The following is a 17,954-nucleotide window of genomic DNA, read 5'->3' as shown; positions in this document are numbered from 1 at the left end:
GTTGTGTAGACACAGCCAGCCTGGAAGGTCTGAATGGCCTTGCTGCCTGTTCAGCGGTGCAGCTGTCCAAATGTAGGCAAACAGGTTCACAGGCTGTTTGTGCTGAGAGCCTACCCACCCTGCAGTGGCGTCCACAGGGTACGACCCTCATCCACTGAGAAACAGAGAGCCTGCTGGAATGCCAGACACCTTCCCATCAGTAGCCAACATTTCCTGTCTGCTTGAATTCTTATTTATAGCTCTTCCCAGTTTCATCAGTCATGAAATCATAGCCAGTATGAAGAAGAGCATGAACGCAGGAGCAGATAGCAGAGTCAAATCTTCACGTAGTCATCCAACATTCCCTACAGCGGGCACGACATTCCGCAGGCGTACCTTATCTGGATAGTTAAGCTACTTGCAATGAACACAGATCGTTCCTCTACAGAGTCGCACACAACCCTTAACAGAGGGAGGGAATCCATTTAATACATGGCAGATGATGGAAGCCCTGAAAGTATAGCTGGAAAACCTACAAAAATAGTTTCATTGTCACTTACATGAAAAATCCAGAGGTTGGGATCCCTGGGTGGCGCAGCAGTTTGGCGCCTGCCTTTGGCCCAGGGCGCGATCCTGGAGACCCGGGATCGAATCCCACATCAGGCTCCCGGTGCATGGAGCCTGCTTCTCCTTCCGCCTGTGTCTCTGCCTCTCTCTCTCTCTCTGGGACTATCAAAAATAAATAAAAAATTAAAAAAAAAATTTAAAAAAAAAAAAAAAAAAAGAAAAATCCAGAGGGACTTGCTCTGGGCTCTTGACACTTAGATTTAGGACTATGTTTTTGGCTGGATGTTTTCAATTAGAGACGAGGTAACAAGCTCGATCCAGATGATGGAGAGATGATGCCCACGGTCCTCCTCATTATATTTGGTGACACTTGCGGAGTCCTTCTGTGAAAACCCCCTTGAATTTAGCACAAGAAAACTTCCGAAAAGAGAAAAATAAGCACATCTCATCAGATGACACTGAGGGGGAATACAGTTATCTGGGTAATTGGAGGCTTTCCGCAATTATATAGAAATTAACTTTCTCGACTGGAAGCTTCAAATGTGCAGGACAGTGCAACTGGAGGGGTTGCCAGGTAGCAGAAGGTGAGTGTGGTCCTGACTCTGGACTCCAGGGCACTGCTTTTTCTCTCTCCGTCAAGTCACCCCTCTGGCTGCAGCCCTGGAGCATGAGGGCAGAGAGAAGGGAGGACAGAGCACGTGAAGGCAGAGGATGTCTGGCAGCAGTATTGGGTAGGTTGGGTCCAGGGGAGGCTATTCTGGGAGGCATTTGAAGGCACAGGTGGCAGATGACAAGCAGCATACAAAAGGCGTTGATTGGTAAGCACACTTAGACAGTTGGACAAGAGGAAATGGGTGTTTTTAGTAGAAGAGAGAAACATCCTGATGATCGATCATCATCACCAGTCATCGCAGTATGAGCAACCTGTCCAGGGCATTCTGCTCTGCAAAAGCTGTCATGTCCGTTTTCTCAACGGATCTTTTTGAATGGGGATTTAAAATCGGTCACTTCCTCCACTTGAGTGGCATAACTGTTAGGGACTGAATGCTTGCGTCTCCCCCAGTTCCTATGTTGAAGGCCTAACCGCCAGTGTAGCTGTGTTTGGAAATGGAGCCCCTAAGGAAGCAATTGAGGTCAAATGAGATCTGATGGGATTAGTGTCTTTATAAGTGACACCAGAGAGCTAGCGTTCTCTCTCTTGCTGCACACACACTGAAGAAAGGCCGAGTGAGGACACCGTGAGAAGGTGGCCATCTGCAGCCAGGAGGAGAGCCCTCACCGGAAACCGAGTTGGCCGTCACCCTGATCTTGGACTTCCAGCCTCCAGAACTGTGGAAGGAAATGTCTGTTGTCTAAGCCCCCCTGGTCTCTGATATTTTGTTACAGCAGCCCGAGCAGACTAAGACGGTAAGTTGTGGTCACAGAGTCATGTAGAGGCACGTGAGCCTTTCAGCTGGAGCTTCATGCGTGCGTTGTACTTTGAGTGAAGGTGAGGAAGTAGACTCATAGACTTGCATCAAATTCCTTATAGTCGAATACTTGGCAGTTGCTAAGAAGTACTTCAGTGTCTTAGAAAAGAGCAAAACGAGCTTGTGTGGGGTTCGAGTTACTGTCTCTAGTCCACTCACTAGGGTGACCAGCTTGTTCAGATTTGTCTGGCGTTAGCACTGAAGGTCTGAGCTCCCGGAAACCCTATATCCCTGACAAACCAGGTGGGTCTTTCACCCTGCCACACACCAATCTGCCCTGGGTCTCTTCATTTTAATAACTTGGTTTATGAATAATCTGGAGTCATTTTAGCCTGAAATTAGTAACTGACTTTCAGAGTGCATTCCTGTCCCCCCTCTCCTAGGGCATTCTGATCAAGAAGTAGGCTGCAGACACCAGCTCCAGTGGGAATGGTCTTAACATTTCAAGGGTGAGATATTTTTCGGGGACCCTATGTGAAACCTTGAAGGCCATTGCTAGCATTCATTGATCCAGTAACACCATTGTTCTGACCGGCTGACCAGACTGACTCTGGAGAAAGCAAAAATATTTGCAAAGCTGAGACATGGGGCTGGAGAAATTGCACTAAAAATATCAGAAAGCCCCCAGACCTGTGGCTGAGTTAGCAAATCCCCGAAGAGGAGCTCCTGGGAGCAACTGCACTGCACGGGGCGGAAAGCTCAGAGAAGGACCTGCACCGACAGGCTGGCCAAAGGGCTCAGAGAAGGAAGACACACTCCTGCAGGGGGAGTGGGGAAGGGTGGTCTCTTCCCATTTCTAGTAGAGTCTCTATCGGGACTGTCACTGCTCCTGTGACCCTAACAGCTTTGATCTCTGGGACAGGCAAAATGGACCCCTTGGATCTCCTTGAGACTGTAGTATTTATTTATGTTTCCATCCTATCTGCAGACATGTATTACATGGGTTTCCTCTACTGTGTTTCCTCAGCTGCACTTCCATAATTTATTCTGCTAGGCCTGGCCTGGCCTTGACATACCAAGCCATTAACTTGAAATCAGAAAAGTTCTGTGAGGTCTCTAAATTCTTTCCTCTGATTATCAAGCCCTATGCTTGCTGAAAATAAAGTCACTGAGCTGAAAGAGGAAAAATAATTGGCCTAAATGGTCATGGAAAAAAGTCTAAACAGAAGATTTTCTTTCTCTCTCCACTTGCAATGATTTATTTGCATGGTTTTATGAGACTTTAACGAGGAAACCTTATCTATATGCCTGGTAATTATCAACCAAATTCCCATTTCCTGTCAGAAAATCCACAAAAAATAAGACAAAAATGGCGGAATTGGGGGAGTCTTTGGCCTCCGACCTCAGCATGGCTGAGGAATAACTTACTGCCACCCAGAGTATGTGACTAGGAAGCATGTCTGTGGCTTCTCTGACACACTACTGCTTAAACTAGATTGTCGCATTCAACGTAGGAGAACTCAGTGCAAGGAAGCTAAAAGGTCATGGATTCCCCCCAAATACTGCCCCACGAGCTAGCTGATCTGAGCAGGGGAAAGTACCGTCCCCCTCTCTGTGACTTAATATAATTTCTGCTCTGGTCCAGTTCCTACTGCTGGATAATGAGGTCACACCTGAAGCAAAGGCCTGACAAGATGCTATGAACTTTGCATATTTTGAAAGTTGAGGGTTTTATTTTTGGGTTCGTGTGTGTGTGTGTTTGTGTGGTTTTTTGCTTGTTTGCTTTTTGCGGTGGTGGTGATGGTTTGCTATGAACTACAGCTCTTGCCTGTTACAACCTGGGTCACTCAGTGAGGTTACCAGGGCCACTGGCTTGAGACTTAGGCTTGGCTGACCCCCAGCATCTTGTGATTCAAGCAGAGAGCTTGTCGGGGGTGTGGCAAGTGTCTCTCAAACCTCTAGGACTGAAGGCACAAGAAGAGGAGTTCAAATGAGCTCCCCAGAAAGGAGGATGGTGAGAGTGTTAGAATGTTTTTAGAATTTTCGGGTGCCATGGCACCCAGAGCAGCCAGGAAGGCAGGACACATCTGAATCTTTATTTTCAGTTCTAGTTTAGTTAACAGGGTGAGAATATCTTCCTCTTACACTTTTCTCAAGGTGTAAAATTTGTCATGTTCCCAAATAACCTACAAATTTATCTCTTATTATTCTATCATTTGAAAAGAATTTTGTTAGCGTTTTAATCATATCTTTATTGGCATCTAGGCCAATGATAAAGAACCTGAATAAGAATGTAATGATTTGCTTTAAATTTAAATATATATATATATATTTTTTTTTTTCAAGTCACTGCAGGTAGGACTGACTGGATAGGCTTGTGTCAGGTGCAAGGTCTACACCAGGGAGAAGGGAGATGGCGCCCATTTGCTCTTGGCCTCTCTAGAGCTGAAGCACCAACTCCCTCATCCCCTCCCTGCGCCCCCTCCCAGCCTTCCCTTTACCATGGGGATAGGTAGGAGCAAGACACCAGGAGATGAAGCTCCTGCATAGCACTTGTGGTCACAAGCTTTGGCCATTGTTGGGTTTCTATTATCTTTTCAGTTATTAATTGATTTATGACCTTTGACTCACCACATTGGGGGAGGGGAGGTATTTATATCTGGCAGGCATTTTGGACCAATCAGTAAGCTGGGTCAGGTCTGTCTCGTCTCCTCTTTTCTCTGGAGGGGTCATTACGAACTGGTCACCCTGCTAAGACAGCAATGAAGAAGGGACTCTTGGCACACCAGTACTGTCTAGAAGGAGCACACTCCAAGATCATGGAATTCCATAAATTAAAACCCAGGCAGCATACTGACCTAAAACAGTGCAGTCCAATGGAAATATAATGTGAATAACTTAAATCATTTAAAAATTTCTAGTAAGGGGCACCTGGGTAGCTCAGTGGTTGAGTGTCTGTCTGCCTTGGGCTCAGGTTGTGATCCCAGGGTCCTGGGATCGAGTCCCTTATAGAGCTCCCTGCATGAAGCCTGCTTCTCCCTCTGCCTGTGTCTCTGCCTCTCTCTCTGTGTGTCTCTCATGAATAAACAAAATGTTAAAAAAAAAAAAAAAACTTCTAATAACCTCAAACCAGGCAAAATGGCTACTGCTTTCAGAATATTTTTCCATGAGCAGTTTACATGAGAAGAAATAATATCCTCTTTCTGGCCAATTCAAGGATAATAGAAAAATAAATAAATAATATAATTTCCCCTGGGGGTGGGGGAAAGAACTTCTAGTAACCACGTTTAGAAAAGGAAAAAAGAAACAAGTGAAATTAATTTCAATAATATATTTTACTTGATACAGTATTTCTAAAACATTACTTTAGCATGTAATGAACAGCAAACATTAAATATTTTATATTCTTTCCTTTTGCACACTTTATTTTTTAAATTTAAATCCAATTAATTAACATATAATGTATTATTAGTTTCAGAAGTAGAATTTAGTGATTCATCAGTTGCATATAATACCCAGTGCTCCATGTGTGCTCCTTAATGTCCATCATCCAGTTTCCCCATCCCCTCACCCCCCTCCCCTCCAGTGACCTTCAGTTTGTTTCCTATGATTAGAGTCTCTTATGGTTTATCTCCCTCTCTGATTTCATCTTGTTTTATTTTTTCCTCTCTTCCCCTGTGATCCTCTGTTGTATTTCTTAAATTCCACATATGAATGAAATCATATAAATGTCTTTCTCTGATTGACTTATTTTGCTTCGCATAATATCCTCACATCATTGCAAATGGCAAGATTTCATTTTTTTGATGGCTGAGTAATATTCATACACACAGGGAATCTTGTTGCTTGCCGGCCTGTGCGCGCGTGCGCGGACATGGCCTCCAACGACTATACCCAACAAGCAACCCAAAGCTATGGGGCCTACACCACCCAGCCTGGGCAAGGCTATTCCCAGCAGAGCAATCAGCCCTATGGACAGCAGAGTTACAGTGGTTACGGTCAGTCAGCAGACACTTCAGGCTACGGCCAGAGCAGCTATGTTTCTTCTTATGGACAGACCCAGAACACAGGCTATGGCATTCAGTCAACTCCCCAGGGATATGGCTCAACTGGTGGCTATGGCAGTGGCCAGAGTTCTCAGTCCTCTTATGGGCAACAGTCCTCTTATCCTGGCTATGGCCAGCAGCCAGCTCCTAGCAGCACCTCGGGAAGTTATGGTAGTGGTTCTCAGAGCAGCGGCTACGGGCAGCCCCAGAGCGGGGGCTATGGCCAACAGTCTGGCTATAGTGGACAGCAGCAAGGCTATGGACAGCAGCAAAGCTCCTATAATCCCCCTCAAGGCTATGGACAGCAGAACCAGTACAACAGTAGCAGTGGAGGTGGTGGCGGAGGGGGTGGTGGAGGTAACTGTGGCCAAGATCAGTCCTCCATGAGTGGTGGCGGCGGCGGTTATGGCAATCAGGACCAGAGTGGTGGTGGCGGTGGCTACGGGGGAGGCCAGCAAGACGGTGGGGGCCGCGGCCGGGGCGGTGGCGGTGGTTACAACCGCAGCAGTGGTGGCTATGAACCCAGAGGTCGTGGAGGTGGCCGTGGAGGCAGAGGCGGCATGGGCGGAAGTGACCGTGGTGGCTTCAATAAATTTGGTGGCCCTCGGGACCAAGGATCACGTCATGACTCTGAACAGGATAATTCAGACAACAACACCATCTTCGTGCAAAGCTTGGGCAAAAACGTTACAACTGAGTCTGTGGCCGATTACTTCAAGCAGATTGGTATTAAGACAAATAAGAAAACAGGACAGCCCATGATTAATCTGTACACAGACAGGGAAACAGGCAAGCTGAAGGGAGAGGCCACGGTGTCGTTTGATGACCCACCTTCTGCTAAAGCAGCTATTGACTGGTTTGATGGTAAAGAATTCTCTGGGAATCCCATCAAGGTCTCATTTGCTACTCCGCGAGCAGACTTCAATCGGGGTGGTGGCAATGGTCGTGGAGGCCGAGGGCGAGGAGGACCCATGGGCCGTGGAGGCTATGGAGGTGGTGGCAGAGGTGGCAGTGGCCGGGGAGGATTCCCAAGTGGAGATGGTGGTGGTGGCGGCCAACAGCGAGCTGGTGACTGGAAGTGTCCTAATCCTATATGTGAGAACATGAACTTTTCTTGGAGGAATGAATGCAACCAGGGTAAGGCCCCTAAACCAGATGGCCCAGGAGGGGGACCAGGAGGCTCTCATATGGGGGGTAACTATGGAGATGATCGTCGTGGTAGCAGAGGAGGCTATGACCGGGGCGGCTACTGAGGCCGAGGCGGGGACCGTGGGGGCTTCCGAGGGGGCCAGGGTGGTGGGGACAGAGATGGCTTTGGCCCTGGCAAGATGGACTCCAGGGATGAGCACAGACAGGATCGCAGGGAGAAGCCGTATTAGCTTGGCTCCTGAGGTTCTGCAACAGCTTTTCTTCTTGTACCCAGTGTTATCCTCATTATTTTGTAACCTTCCAACTCCTGATCACCCACGGGTTTTTTGTGTCGGACCATGTAATTGTAACCATACCTCTGGTTCCCATTAAAAACCATCGTTTTAGTTAAAAAAAAATATTCATACACACACACACACACACACACACACACACACACACATTACATCACATCTAATTTATCCATTCATCTGTTGACGGGCATCAGGGCTCTTTCCATAGTTTGATTATTGCTACTATGGGATGCAAGTGCCCCTTCGGATCACTACCTTTGTATCTTTGGAATAAATACCTAGCAGTGCAATTGCCAGGTTGGAGGGTAGCTCTATTTTCAACTTTTTGAGGGACCTCCACACTGTTTTCCAGAGCGGCTGCACCAGCTTCCATTCCCACCAACAGTGTGAGAGTTCCCATTTCTCTGCATCCTCACCAACATCTGTCATCTTCCTGACTTACTAATCTTAGCCATTCTGACTGGTGTGAGGTGGTATCTCATTGTGATTTTGATTTGTATTTCCCTGATGCCAAGCGATGTTTAGCATTTTTTCATGGGCTGGTTGGCCATTTGTATGTCTTCTTTGGAGAAATGTTCGTTCATGTCTTCTGCCCATTTCTTGATTAGATGATTTGTTTTTTGGGTGTTGAATTTGGTAAATTCTTTCCCTTATTGTTTCCCTTATCTTTGGAGACGTGTCTAGCAAGACGTTGCTGCAGCTGAGATTACAGAAGTTGCTGCCTGTGTTCTCCTCTAGGATTTTGACGGGTTCTTGTCTCACATTTAGGTCTTTCGTCCATTCCGGAGTCTATTTTTGTGTATGCAGTAAGGGAGGGTCCAGTTTCGTTGTTCTGCACGTGGCTATTTAGTTTTCCCAACACCATTTGTTGAAGAGACTGTCTTTTTTTCCATTGGATATTCCTTTCTGCTGTATCAAGGATTGGTTGACCATAGAGTTGAGGGTCCATTTCTGGGATCTCTATTCTGTTCCATTGATCTTTGTATCCTTTTTTTTTTTTTTTGCACCAGTACCATACTGTCTTGATTACAGCCTTATAATAGAGCCTAAAGTCTGTGATTGTGATGCCACTAGCTTTAGTTTTCTTTTTCAGCATTTTGCACACTTACAGCATGAATATAGACTATTTATCTACTCCAACAGACTACATCACCTCAGCCAGCTACCATTTGCTGCTCTGGGCACACAATCATCTGTATTTTTTTAAATTTTATTTATTTATTCATGAGAGAGAGATTTATTTATTCATGAGAGAGAGACACACACACAGAGAGACAGAGAGAGAGAGAGAGAGAGAGAGAGAGAGAGACAGGCAAGGGAGAAGGGGAGAAGCAGGCTCCATGGAGGGAGCCTAACGCGGGACTCGATCCCGGGACTCCAGGATCACGCCCCAGGCAGAAGGCAGGCACTAAACCACGGAGCCACCCAGGGATCCCCACAAGTGTCTGTATTTAATAGTAGTGTGGAATTTGCCCCAGCAAGTTTTACTCCCCGTGTCCTCTCCACTGTCTACTCTGAAGCGAAATTTAGAACTTGGAAAGCTCCGTCCCATCTCTGCCTTCAGAGGTGTCAAGCCTTCAGACTGTAAAATTTAGACCAGTGATTCTCCAAGCTTGGGATGTATTAGAGTCAGCTAATTGAAGTGCAGGGTCCTGGGCAAGCTCCACATCAGCTGATGATCATTTCTGGAGTTAAGGCCTAGGAGTTTGCCTTTTCTCAAAATCGCTAGGTGATTCTCCTACACCCCAAAGTTTGAGAACCCAAGCACAGACCCTCGAACAATGCATCCTGTCTTATCCAGGAACATCTGGTTCAGACCAGGGGACAGCCCATGGGCACGCACATCCCAGGCCTGTGGAGCCTGCACCAGAGGCGGCTGATGTGATGGTCTCTGGCCTGTACTTTATCAGCACTGTGCTCTCAGCCATTTGCATCCACTGACCTAACTAACACCTGCCACAATCGAGAAATGGTGCTGAGGTGTATTTTTAAGCCTCAAACCCCCCTTTTGGACTTCCTCCCTCTATTTTTGTGCACACTGAGAGCTATGTGTGTGTGACGCCTTCTGCATATACAGCCACTTTCCCCAGAGCCTTGAGGGTATTTATAAACACCTTCTCATAACCTTCATTGCAGCCCTGCAAAATGAATAACAAGTGAGATGGCCTTCATCTGGCAGGAGGGAAATTGAGGCATCTAACAGATAGTCAGCAAAGAAAATTAGGGTCTAGATCACTCTCTCTTTGGCAGCCATTCTTGTGCCTTCACTTCCTTGACCTCAGGCATCTGCTGTGGTCATTGAAACCCACTGGAAAATAATAGATTGGATAAAAGCGTTTTATGGAAGATGTGGCCTGTGCCAAGTTCCTGCCTCAGTTGAAGAGATGGGATTATTCTGTGCCCATGTTGGCAGACTTCAGGTGGGAGGTGAGTTCTTCCGTTTCACATTTATTTAAAATACTATGCCTTCTGGAAGGAAATAACCTATAGATCCCAATCCCCAGGAACCAAGTGATAAGCATTTGGAGTGAAAGCTGATATCTTACCCCACCTACATTCTCTTGCTTGCCTACAAAGCTGACCGAGCGTTATAGTTCAGGGATGCAGCAGGCCCATGCAGAGCTCGGAGTCTCACACCACAGGGCTGTATGTTGCGTAACGTGGTCCCCGGCTAGCTCTGCCTAAGGACTTAAGGGATCCTCCTGTCGAGAGAGACCAGTGTGTACATAACTACCTCAGAGCAGAGCTCCCTTAGAAAAGATTTTGAATTGCTGCCTTTTGGCGGCCTCATGATCTTCTTTCAAAACATTTACTTTAATGTACTTATTTTTTTAAAAGATTTTATTTATTCATGAGAGACACACACACACACACACACAGAGGCAGAGACACAGGCAGAGGGAGAAGCAGGCTCCATGCAGGGAGCCCGACGTGGGACTTGATCCCAGGACTCCAGGATCACTCCCAGGGCAGAAGGCAGACACTCAACTGCTGAGCCACCCAGGTGTCCCAAATGTACTTATTTTTATATGTGGGCTTTCATAACATAATTTTGTTTGCTATCTTTTTATTTTAGAGATCAATTTTTTCAATCGTTGGTTCATTATAAAACATTTATAAAATACAAAAAAGCATACAGAAGAAAATGAAAATCACCTACAGTACCCAGAAACAACTGCTGATACCTCCCTGAATTTTCTTTAGGTTTTTCCTTGCCCTTTTTTTTTTCTGGTGTGCATTTGGGATGACATGAAATCGAATTTTCTTCAAGAATCACTGGTTTGATATGGTGGGAAGTGGTATTTTAAAAAACCACAACCTAGACACTAGAAATGTTGCTGGATATGTAATTGCTTCTAAGTCTTTAGTGTTCAGAGCTAGAAAAAAAAATATTTTTTAAGATAAAATCGCTAAGACTTTTTACTGATACTTCAAATTGATATTCAGGATATGCAGGTTTTATTTAACCTCTTCTAGTTTTTATCTGCATCTCCTTTCTTCCACACAGAGAATCCTGGTTCTCAATTCAGGAATGGAAGAGTTAGAATATCCCATATTTATTCATATGCCTTAAGCTCCATTACTTACGCAGTAGTCTCAGAATAGCAATCCGAATATCCCACCACCAGTAAGATGGCTGATAATAGCTAAATTAGGGGGAGAGAATATGCCCCCCAAATACCTTACCCCCATTTGAAAACCACTATTCCACACCTACACTGTCAAAGCACATGGCCACAGCATGTGCATTATCCTTGTTGGATAGTAACTGTTACTTAATGTTCATTCCCAGGCCTATGTCAGTGTTCAGTGTTTCCCTGGCCATGTTGGTTGTTTGAAACATGTTCTCTAATGGATTCATCAAGAAAGACTCACGGGCTCAGTATTGCCTAAATTCAGTCATAATGATAACAGTTCGAATCTCTCATACTTGAAAGTCAGTTTGGCTGGTTATAAAATCATTGGCTTACATGTTCTATTAGTGTCACAAATATGTTAGTTTGTTTTCTTCTGCCCTGAGTTTTGTGTTTGAAAAGTCTTTTTCATTATAAATTACTTCTTTTTGGTTACATAGCTAAAAAAAAAATTTTTTTTTTTGGTCTTAAAATCTGGTATTTTCTGCTTTTCATATTCACAGTTCTGGTTGACACTCTCAGGTATGTGAAGTGTTCCTTCAGTCTACGGTGTCAATTTTTCCTTAATTTATTTTCTTTAATTTGCTTTGTAGTTTAAAGATTTGTTCCATCCCTTTGCTTTCAGTTTCTTCTTAGATTCCTATTACTGTATGTTACATTCCTATTACGTGTTTTTTACCTATCTTCAGTATTTTGTCACTTTCTCTTGAATCTTTTAATCTCTTAATTTAATTTTGATTTTTAAAAACTTCTCCTTTTACCTTTCTCTTACTTTAGGAATATTACCTGTTGTATTATTAACTTTTTGCTCCATCTAGCTTAGATTTCAGTTCTGAAATGATTTTTCCTTGTCTCTTATTCTTTAAGTTTAATCCTTTCTTAGTTTTTATAATTTGATTTATGTTGTTCTTTCATATCTCATATTGTTTTCTTCATGTATTTTAGCTCATCTCGAAATAGTAAGTAATGGTTTTGATCTGTTTTGTGATTAGACCTTTCTAACATATTTTCATTGATGGTTGCACTGTTATTCTGCTTGTATCATTTCAATATGGTATCTTAGTATGAAATTTGACTTTAATATTTCTCACTTTTTATATGAAATTGGTTTTTCTACACTTTAGGAGATGTGGTTCAGGATTATTTTTTACATTTCATATGGTATCTTTTGTTGGTTCCATGTAATACTAAAAATATGGAGGCTTGCTTTCTTAGAATTCCTGGCTCTTTTTTTCCTGCCCTACTTATCTGAACCTTCTATTTCCCTCATTTCTATTTGTCCCTATCTTGCCAGATTCTGATTGAACTCTAAGCAGATTCTCCTCAGCTTTGAGCCTTGTCCTAGAAGTGAGCCTTGGCTCATCAGTTTCAAGGATTCATGGTAGATAGATCTCATTCCTTCCCTCCGTTGGATTGGCCAAAACCTAGTCAGTCTCATCTGTTGACTTCAAATGGACATTTCTTGCTTTTCAGTGAATGACTATTTTAACCTTGTTCTTAGGTCCATCAGATGCTCCCTTACTTCTGTCTCCTTCTTCCTTTGCAAACACTGGCATGATGCAGGTCTTAGAGGCATTAGTCATTTGTCCCCATCCACTTGAATCTTGGAGTTCCTGAAGATATTTTGTAACCTCATATTATTGTAAATGCCCATGGGTTGCTGATTTTGCTATCCAGTTGTCCTGCCTTGTTAATGTGGGGACTCAGAAGGATGTAAAAAAGCAAACTGTCATCTGCCATCTTCATTTTCCCAGAATCCTTCTCAACCTAAAGAATAATTTTAAGGGATGCCTGGATGGCTTGGCAGTTGAGCATCTGTCTTTAGCTCAGGTAGTGATCCCTGGGTCCTGGGATCTAGTCCTGCATTGTGCTTCCTGCAGGGAGTCTGCTTCTACCTCTGCCTATGTCTCTGCCTCTCTCTGTTTGTCTCTCATGAATAAATAAAATCTTAAAAAAAAAGAAAAATTGTAAATGTGCTCAGAACTCCACTTCCACCTGTACTGTCTTGGTGCTCACGCATAAGCCACCATTTCATTTTCACATCTTTTAAGCAGCTTCCAGCCTTTTTGAGCTACCCACCTGGATTTTTGGTGAAGGTACCAATTATTGCTTTTGCTACTACTCTGATTATAAAGTTGCACAGGTTTTGAGATGGTTGCTCATGTTCACATATGACACATGGGGAAAGAGCACTGGGAAATAATTAAGGATCAATATTGTGAAACTGAATGAAGGAAACCTCATTTGAAATGGAGTCATGGGGCTAGCAGGGTGCACTTTCATGCACTATCACTCTTTGCAGCCCTTTACCTACCCAACAGGAAGAGACTGTAATTTACTACCCCAGCAGGTAAAGAAAGATTTTCTCTTTGCCCAGCAACAGCCCAGCCAATGACTGTCATAACTCAGCCAACGAGAAGCCACTCCAAACTTCCAGTTTACTCCAGTGAACTTTTTGTTTATAACAGCCCCTCCCAACTCCCCTTTCTCCTTTATAAAACAGTGTTCCCTTCCTTTGTTCTCTGGACTTGCCCATAGTTTTGCCATGGCTCGCATGTCACAAAGTGGAACTCTATTCCTGGATGGACCCATTTTTGCTGGTAAAATAACTAAGTTTTATTTTATTTTTTATAAAGAGTTTATTCATTTATTTGAGAGAGAGGCAATAAGAGCACCAGTGAGGTGAAGGGCAGAGGGAGAAGCAGATTCTCCTTTGAGCAGGGAGCCTGATGCTGGGGCTCAATCCCAGGACCCTGGGATCATGATCTGAGCCAAAGGCAGAAGCTTAACTGACTGAGCCACCCAAGTTCCACCTAACAATTTTATTTTTAAGGTCAACAATGTACAGAAAACTGTGTAAGTGAGAAAAATAACAAGACAATTGTTAATTTAGGAAAAACACATGGCTATTGAGAGAAGAGATAATATAGCAAAGTAAACAATGTCGACACAATAATATTCTAAACCCTGGTGATCACTGACTAAAACCTGTGAAAGAATCACAGGGCAGGAAGGCAGGTACAGTGGGCCCAAGAATTCAATAGAAACTGTCTAAAAGCATAGAGATGGTGTTGTCAACATAATGGTTACAGATAGAATATGAAGATAAATATTAGAGAGAAAAACTGCTGAAAGATCAAGCCTAAGCCTGGAATCAAGCCCAGAGGACTAAAAAAAGGACAAAGCACGGGGTTGCTGTTTTTCGTTATCATCCCTTTCGCACCTTTTGATTTTTTAAACATGTGCATGCATTATTACTTTGTAAGTAACTTGGAAAAACATTTGAAAAGCCATGCTGGATTAAAGGTTATTATGCCTATTTTTCAAGATTCTTATATACAGTGTCAGATTGTTCTCAGAAGGACATGCTAATTTCACGTGATAAAGTCATGTCTCTCCTGATGTGTCCTCCCAGGTGAGTGGACATCTCCCTGACTTCTTCTCACTCCAACTGTTAAAAACAACTTTTCCCAGTGTGGGAGGCAAAAATAGGATCTTCTTTATTTGCAATTTTGATTACATGTGAAGTTATAGAATTATTATACATATATTATATAACATGTATATTTTATATATAGTATAGAATTATGTTGTGTTTTTTAAACATTTGTAAACAGTAATCTGTGCCCTTTATTGGTTTATTTACTGAGATCTTAATGATTTTCTTACTGAGTCAAATTAGTTTTTTTTTTTTTAAAGATTAAGGATTTTTGCCATTTATCACATTCACTAATTCTTTTCAGTGTGTTTTGGTGGTGGTTTGGGAATCAATTTGACTTAACTTTGTTTCGTTTTTGATGTACAGAAATGTAAAAAATGTATGCTGTCCTTTATGATTGTTAACATTGTTCTTAAGCTTTAAAAGTTCATCTTCCCCTGTCCCACCACCCAACCGGGATCTGAAGGTTTGATGACTAACATTTCACTACTACACTTGCTTGGGGTAGCAGCCTTTTGCTGGGGTAGAGACGTTCTATGTTTAAATGGAAAGAAATAGAGGATGTTTATGTTCCATCACAGCAAACTCACATATAGTTATGTGTAACTTTCAAAGCCTCACAGATGTATCCTCCATGGCTCTGCTGGCCCTTCCCATCCTCTCTGGACTCCTGGCAACTGCAGCTCTGTTATGCATGTGTCACTGAGCTGGCACCTGAGAGCACCCAGGATGGCCTTTTCCTACAAAGTAACAGGTCTGATCTTTCAGGATACAAAATTTCTGCATTGAATATTTGCGTAGTAAACTTTATTGACCCTACATGGGCCTCCCAATGCTAAGTTGTCCGGTCCCTGCTGGACTTACAGTCACTCAGTCACTGGACTTGATTTTCTTAGTTCAAACTGATCAATAAAACAGGTGAGACAATTTCCCCTAAAGACAGATTACATCCATCCTCTACAGCATGTCCTATGTTGTGGCCTCAAACAAGGCCTATTGCTCTACTGGCCATACTCTCCCAAAAACTGTGTTCTGGCTACACCAAGGGACCTGCTTCCTGTTTGGCCTGTAGATATTTCTGATTAGGATTAGCTGCAAGCAATCCATAGGAGGCTCTGAGTAATCTGTGATCCACTGGAGGGAGAGTGTTCATCCTCATTGTGGCCTGGTTCAAAACCGAAGCCATTTTCTAGCTGATTTTATTACTTTGATCTTTATTATAAAGCACTAAAGAACTTCCAGCATACTGACGGAGATGTATTTTTTTGTAATATAGCAGAATACAATAAATTTCCTAGTCTAGATGGATTCTACTATTAAAATTAGGCCAACCATACAGGCTCCCTTGGGATCCTTAAAAGGCCCTGGTTTCTACTCACATTTTTCATCTTGTAACGCATTTTTTTCTTACTTTTGGGTGCTTTTTCATTTCTTGTGGAACATTAGAATCACTTGGTGAGATTAAAAATTACCAGTACATGAGCCCCCTCCATACAAGAATCAGAATCTCCAGGGCTGGGCACTGGACATCAGTCCTTTAAAACAATTCCTCAAACCTGGGTGGCCAGGTTTGAGAACCTGTGGCCCAAATTAAAAACTTGAATTTGGAGATCCCTGGGTGGCTCAGTGGTTTGGCACCTGCCTTTGGCCCAGGGCGTGATCCTGGAGTCCCAGGATCGAGTCCCACGTCGGGCTCCCGACATGGAGCCTGCTTCTCCCTCCTCCTGTGTCTCTGCCTCTCTCTCTCTCTCTCTCTCTCTCTCTCTCTCTCTGTCTATCATGAATAAATAAATAAATCTCTAAAAAAAAAAAAAACTTGAATTTGCCAAGGCTGTTACACAACGCACATCCATAAGCATAGTATTCTGTCTTAGGAGCTTATAGAGGCCGTATAGTATGGGCTTTGGGGTCATCAGTGGCAGCTCCAGAAACAGGGTGAGAGATCTTGGGGGTGTCAGTGCATGGCAGGGGGTTCCTATGAGGAGGTCTGAAGCTATTTGCAAAACAAGCTCCCTACTTTGCCTTGAGAGAGTGCCAGCGGAGACTGGTGATCTAGGGCAGGATAAGTAAGCCAGTGCTTCTCCCCCAGAGTCATGCTGACCTGCATCTGTCTTTCCTAGCTGTGTGACCTTGGGCAAGTCATTTACTCTTTAGGCTCCTTGGTGGCCTACAATAAGCAAGGGACCTTGTGTATAAAATGCATTTATAAACCAGGCACCAAACAGGTAGGCAGGCGCTGGTTTTAGAGTTGCAGATGCAGAGAGCAGCCTGGATCGTGGAATGCTCCAATCTTCCATAAGCCATTTACCACTTCATGCAGATTCCCAACAATGGTCCGGGGAAATAATGTTTACTGCTCATTGACCCCAAATACCTTTTGCTTTGTTGAAATGGACTCTGATAAGCTTCCAGAGTTCCTTCTGCTCCTTTCATTTAAGAGCAGGCAAAATGGGTTCCTTGTCTCCTTTTTTCTACCCTTCCAATCCCCCCATCCCAGTCCTGTGCCTCAGGCCCTTGTCACTGACTGTGGGAGTGAAGGGGTGCTTCTGGAACCCTCTTGTCCCCGGATGTAGCAGAAATTCAGCTCCTGCTTGTCCCCTGACACCACTCTGAGGCCAGATGATCCTAAAGCAGCCGAAGGACAGGAGAGAGAAGAGAGGTATAAACAAGACTGCCCAGGAGGGGGCTTCTTAAACACCCCTCCCCTCCTTCTGGAAGCTCTTCTCCACTTCCCCCTGCCACCCACTGCCCATTTCTCCGAAGCAAAGGCAAATCGGACTCAGAAGGCATTGGAAGGAGGAAATGGTAATTGGGATCCTTCCTCTTCTTCCATATGCTATGTCTTGGGTGTTCAAGGCTCTGAACTCCCTTCTGTTGTCTCCTCCAAGCCTAGGGAAGCGATAGTACAAGTGTGTTAGTCTTGTTGAAAAGTCAAATTAAACGTGGTGAAGACAGAGCTAATTTATCTTTTCTTCCTTTCTTCCCATCTGTTCCACTTCCTCTTGTTAATGGTTAAGAGGGGGCCTGCTGAAAAGCTGAAAGAGAAACGCCTGCCCTCTGGATCCCATGTCACATAGCTAGTCATTTGTCAAACCCTGCTCCTTTCTGCAAAACCTTCCTGCACCTGGCTCTTCCAAGCCCTCGCTGCTATGAGAAGCTCTGTCCAAATTCTGGGGTATCTACTGATTAGAGTGTCCTACCTTCTTCACTCTGTACATTCCTTCCTTCTTTCATTCAATAATTCATTCATTTATTCATCAGACAATTATCAGCTATTTTGCAGTCGACCTCATGGGTGCTGCACACTTTGAGGGCTCCCAAAATGAGAAGACACAATCCCACTGTTCTGCTTCACTTACAGCCTGGTCAGAGAAAACTTGCAAAAAAATACCACACTACACTGTGACTTGCTTTGTAATAAATGAAACAGTAAGAGG

The 17,954-nt window shown here is 43.8% G+C and overlaps 1 pseudogene; it reads left to right on the top strand.

The window, feature by feature from the left end:
- Positions 1–5,638: 5,638 nt before the first annotated feature.
- LOC112934775 (RNA-binding protein FUS pseudogene) lies at positions 5,639–7,548 on the top strand (annotated as a pseudogene).
- The last annotated feature ends 10,406 nt before the right edge of the window (positions 7,549–17,954 follow it).

Source organism: Vulpes vulpes, chromosome 7 (genome assembly GCF_048418805.1).
Source record: "Vulpes vulpes isolate BD-2025 chromosome 7, VulVul3, whole genome shotgun sequence".
In the NCBI taxonomy this organism is placed as follows: Eukaryota; Metazoa; Chordata; class Mammalia; order Carnivora; family Canidae; genus Vulpes; species Vulpes vulpes.
The sequence above is the reverse complement of the archived record's forward strand: the minus strand, read 5'-3'. Positions and strand labels throughout refer to the sequence as shown.